Here is a 5,720-nt window from a genome sequence, read left to right as displayed (position 1 = left end):
TTCCGGGCTTTGGTAGACCAATTATGGATCTATCCTTCAAGGAACTATTTTTTGGCCCACTTATGTTGGAATAAAATCTTTCATTAATCATAGGGGAGGGGTATTAAAAATAATCTTATGACACTTTGTGAACTTGTTCACTCATATGGGCTGGTCATCTATAAGTTGAATGTTTTAATTACAGTACTTTCTCTCAAATTTTGTTATTTCATTCTTCATTTTAAGTTGCCTTGCATTCCACAATTGCTTACTGCTAATACCTGCATCTCAAGGAATTGGGGCCCTGAAATATAGGAAATGAGAAATTGAGGTTGGTCTTCAATTACTATGTGCTGACATGTTGCATGGGCCTTGGTGAGAAATCTTGCCCCTGTTATCTGATGATGCAGGTAACTGGGACCTGGGATCCTAGGACCCATGTGGACTGCAGAAGGATAATGTGTTTTTAGACATCTTAGCAAAATTTGGGTATAATCAATAGGAATGCTTCCGAAATATGGAGGAAAAACAGTTTGGGATAAGACAGTTAAAACAATAAACAGAGCAGCAGAGTAAAATGCATTATAGATTAGAGGAAAACATTGTTTTTTACCATGTGGATTCAGAAGACCAAGAACAGCTAGAATGTATCACAAGTTTATACTAAAGACATTGCATTGATACTTTTTATATCTAATATATATTTTAAACCTAATTATTTATATTCCAATTCTATTTATTGGAATAAATAAATATCAATTTATTTGTCAAATTATCAACTAATTCTAGTAAGTTTTACTGTGTGAAATATAAAATCAGCACATATAAATATAAAATATATAATTATATATAATATAATTAAAAGGCACAGGTTTGCATTGTTCTGTTGTAGTTACTGTATCAAAGGCAACTCTGTTTTAAAGTATTATTCCATTATCTCTACTTTAGTGTTTGATAGAGTTAGACCTAAAGATTTACCATTTGTAGATTTACAGCATGGAGGCAAGAGGAAACACTGTGATTAAAACAGTATCAATTTAATGCCTAATAACTAGGAGAAACATATGGACTTCTCCCGCAACTATGAAAATATTTGGTGATAAAAAGGCAGTAGTGTAAGTTCCTGCCTGGTTGGATGGTAGACAGGCCAGGACATTAAGTAATCATGCATATGAACAATTTTTTCACCTTCTTGGCTTTAGCTACTTTTGAAATGGAAGGTATAATAAACAATTATATTTTGATAAAATACCTTCTAGTCTGAACAGTTCTGTTTGAACTGTTCATCTCTCTATGATCCCTTGTAACCAAGATTAGTTTTGTTCTAGTAAGACAATCTGTGCTGTCTGGGTAAGATATTCTGGTTGGTCTGTTCCCACATGGAAGAAGGGTAAAGGCTCAGGTAGACATTTGTGCCAGTAACACCTCATTTGGGAAAATATCAGCTGAAGAAGTTTAGAAGTAGCTCTTAAGCAATGCTTACTTTGAATCCATTAGGTCCACATAGCTAACACAGTTGGATAAATAAGTACTTGAAAAAGCCATCACCTTTGGACCTATCTATAAATAATTGAGAGTATGATCAAATTCCAAATAAAAAGACTTAAGATAGTCATTGACAAAAAATTTGCAAATGTGAGCAATTGATTGATCAATATAATTTTTTCTACTATTCACAGAATTTTAGGGAAATAAGATCGATAGCATTGTTAGGAACAATACGGTTTCCTTGTTACAAGTAGGCACCCATAGATATAGGCTTGTATATAGATTGCATCATTAACTACTTAAATTTAGAGGATACTACATGCTTCAGCAGCACTAATACTCAAATTACAATGCAGAGATTAACATGGCACTTGCACAAGGATAACATGAAAATTTGAGAAGTATTCCATATGTTTCATTCTTCAGATGCAAGAAATGAAAAACAGTTATTAAAACAAAATTACAACTGTAACAATACACGTAATTCATATAATTAAATTCAGTTTGACATCAGTGTATTAAATATTCACCTCAGAAAGGTGTTTACATAGCATAAACTTTACAAAACTTTTCAAATTAGACAACATTGTCATTTTATCCCAAAGAAAAATAATATTAAGACCTAGAAAAAAAGGAATCAAACTGTTTCTATATGGAATACAATCAGAAAGAACACATTAATGAACCTCAATATTATAAAATAATGTAGAATTCAAAGTATATCTAGGAGAAAATAAAATAAATTATGAACATTATGCAAACATAGAATATAGAATATTTTAAAATATACTTTTTCAGACAAGCACCAGAAATATTTTAGTTTCTGTACTACTCATTTCAACAGGTAAGTTAAAATTGTTTCTGATTAAAAAATCACAAACTCTGAAGAAATCATTATACATGTATACAAAAACTATTGAATACATTTTGACATCCAATGCAGGCAATTCACTTGGAAGAATTCTGTGGAATCCATGAATTTTTACAGTAAAATATTGGTGTTGCTGGGCACATGTGGCTTATGCCTATAATGCTAGCTACACAAGAGGCTGAGATCTGAGGATCATGGTTCAAGGCAGCCTGGGAAGGAAAGTCTGTGGTACTCTTATCTCCAATAAACCACTAGAAAACTGGAAGTGGAGCTGAGACTCAAGTAGTAGAGCACTCACCTTGAGCTGAAGAGCACAGAAATAGCTCCCAGGCCCAGAGTTCAAGCCCCATGACAGACCAAAATAAAATATATTGCTCTTATTTGGATTGTGAAAATATTTTGTAGGGACACAAAAGATCGACTTGCATTTTTGAAATTTAAGAAACTTAACCCGACCATTAGGACATAGGTGAACAATTTGTACAGCCTTCCACAACTTCATAGAGGTAGTGATACATACTTATCCTTTTGGCAATATCAAATGCAATTTTTTCTATGTTGTTCTCCAGGCCTGGTTTTATATAATGGTTCAACAGAAGGAAATCAAGCATATATTTGCTAGCTCAATTCTCAGCAGCAAGATGTAAGGGGGACAAGAGGCCTTTAGTTGGGCATTGGTATCTGCATCATGATGAAGTAATAAAGAAGTCACTCTGGTATTATTCCACGTATATGCACTGTGCAGGGGTGTCCATTCATCTACAGTTATTGCATGTGCCGCTTGAGACACCAACTCACTGACAATGTCTAATTGTCCACTGTACGCTTCTCGATGAAGATGGGTATACTCATCGTCATCCCTACTATTCACATGAGTGGCCTTTTGGGAAAGAAGTCTCCGCACTGTAGTAAGTCAAATATTTTTGGCAGCCCAATGAAGAAATTTGCTTGGATCCTTCTTCATTTTTTTTCTGGCAATTGTTATCATTCCTTATTTTTTCATCTTGTTCTTCATATTCCTAAGAATTGCCTAACCAGAAACTTTGAGTGCCAGTGGGAATGAGGTGTCCATGTATTTTCCTAATAGTTCACATTGGTTGAACTGGTCAGAAATATCCAGTGAATTTTCTGCAACTGTTTATTCACCATGATTTATTTTCTCTTTTTCCAATTTTACTATTCGAAATTATTCTCACTGGAGAGTAGGGAATTGATGGAGAGCAGAGGAAAGATGTTCCTCCGTATTCAAATGTACACACTGAAAATGAGGACCAGTGATGTCTTCATGTGCAGCTTATTCTAGGAATGAGAAATTAGGAAATAACGCCTTCTATATAAATGATTTGGGAAATGGCAGAGCAAAAACTGAAATGATGCAACCAAAAATATGAAAGCAAAATAAATTAGGATAATTATGGAACAATCATATTATCTATGAGAACCAAGAAAGGGAGAGAGAGACAGATGATGTGCAATGTCCTAGCTAGCCACAAAAACCATGCCTCTGATCAATTTATAGAGCAAACAAAATTTTATTTTATAAAAAAGATGGGAATAGAATTTATTTATTTACTTGAAATTAGTAAATACATTTATAGTAGCCTACATAAAGAGACATAACTTTGACCAAATTACAGACAATAAACTAATTCCTTGATAATTCTAGCAACAGATCTGACTGAAACCAGGTGAATCACACTTTTCCTGTATAATGAAGAAATAGTAAGGTAGTAAAGCAGCTAGAGAAGGCAGGGAGATTGTATCTGTGACAAAACTTTGTGGAAATTGGTATTGAGGATTTCTTACTGGTGATCCACTTGCACTGGAAGCATGATTCTGAAATATTGATTTCTGATTCTGAATTATTGATTTGATCATTATATTCTCCAAGAAGAAAAATGAGAATTGATAGTTAAGGACTACTAATACATTTTGACCTTCTCACTAAGCACTTTCAATTATTGAAATCACATGAAGACAATAGACAGGCCTACTTTTTAAATGAAAGCAAGTGTCTTAAAAAAAAAAAAAACAAGGAATATATGTAGTCATGCAAAGGACTTCTATTTTACCAATGCCTCATACATTTTTCTAATGTTGGATAACAATAAATAATGGATCTATTAGAAAGCTCTTAAGGCTCATATGTTCAATAGTGAGTTCTCTTACACTATAATATGATATTTTTTGTGTATGGTCTTAAGAATAATTTACAATACTAACTTGAATTTCTGACAGGACAGTATCATCACTGTACATCTTGCTTCTATACTCTCAGTTTTAAATTACTATTTAACTATGTGCATTTGATAACTACAGAGGAAAAATTAGAAGCCACACTGATGTCTTCTGTCTTTAGTAGTAGTTAATCAGAAAGATGAAATCTGAGGATTGTGGTTTGAAAGCAGGCCAAGAAAAAAAAAGTCCATTAGATTCTGACTTGAAAGTAACTAGAAAAAGCTAGAAATGGAGCTATGGTACAAGCAGTAAAATGCTAGCCTTGAGAAAACTGAAACAAAAAATAAATTCTGGGACAAAGCCAGGCCCTGAGTTCAAGCCCTAGTATTAGCACCAAACAAATAAATAAGGTAATCAATTAATTAAAATTAAATTAAGTGGTCACATTTGGAGAGGCAGGTAAAATGTAACATGGGTGGTGATGGTTCATGTATTATTTTGTAATAAGGCATATTATCATTTGTCCTAATCACTAATATTTTATTTGAACTTTTTTGTACAATAAACCCTGAATTTAGCATGCATGTACATTTGTGTGTGCATGTGCGAACATGTGTATACATGTATATGTGTGCGTGTGCTGTTGCAATGTTGCTTGCCAATCTGGACAGGGTGAGGCTGAAAAGAGCTAACTGTGTTGCAATGTTTTATTTATCAGTGTTCTGTCATGTCATTTCAGTGGAACCACCCTTCTGTACATATTATTTGTCTACTAAAAAAGTCATCATAATCAAAGCATTTACAGCATTAAGTTAGATAAAGAGACCGCTTTCAGCTCTTATTTTATGTGAGGTAAGAAGATACAGACATAATTAGGTAGTAAGTTATTGCTGTAAGATGATTGTCAGTACAAAATTCATATTTGACCTCTTAAATTGGTTATACCTTTAATATACACTCATGGAGTGATTTGGACCGACGTGACCAAACAGGTGTTACTCTCTGGTTATTCCTGTGAAACACAAGTTGGATAAACTCTTTCCGGTTTTCTGTAGAAAATCACTTTCTTTGCAAGACCATATCTATTCGCACTAAGAGTTAATCAAACCCATATTACGTTTGAATATCCCATCTTATTGACAAAATAAGTATTGTCGATATGTTTGTTAGATATTCCTTCCAAAAACGAACAAACAAAAAGGAT

At 33.4% G+C, this 5,720-nt stretch overlaps 1 pseudogene; it reads left to right on the top strand.

Annotated features, from left to right (window-relative positions):
- The first annotated feature begins 1,786 nt into the window (after nucleotides 1-1,786).
- LOC122097967 lies at nucleotides 1,787-1,883 on the top strand (annotated as a pseudogene).
- The last annotated feature ends 3,837 nt before the right edge of the window (nucleotides 1,884-5,720 follow it).

Source organism: Dipodomys spectabilis, unplaced genomic scaffold (genome assembly GCF_019054845.1).
Source record: "Dipodomys spectabilis isolate Male_0828 unplaced genomic scaffold, ASM1905484v1 ptg000445l, whole genome shotgun sequence".
NCBI lineage: Eukaryota > Metazoa > Chordata > Mammalia > Rodentia > Heteromyidae > Dipodomys > Dipodomys spectabilis.
Note: the sequence above shows the minus strand (reverse complement) of the source record. Positions and strands in the feature narration are given on the sequence as shown.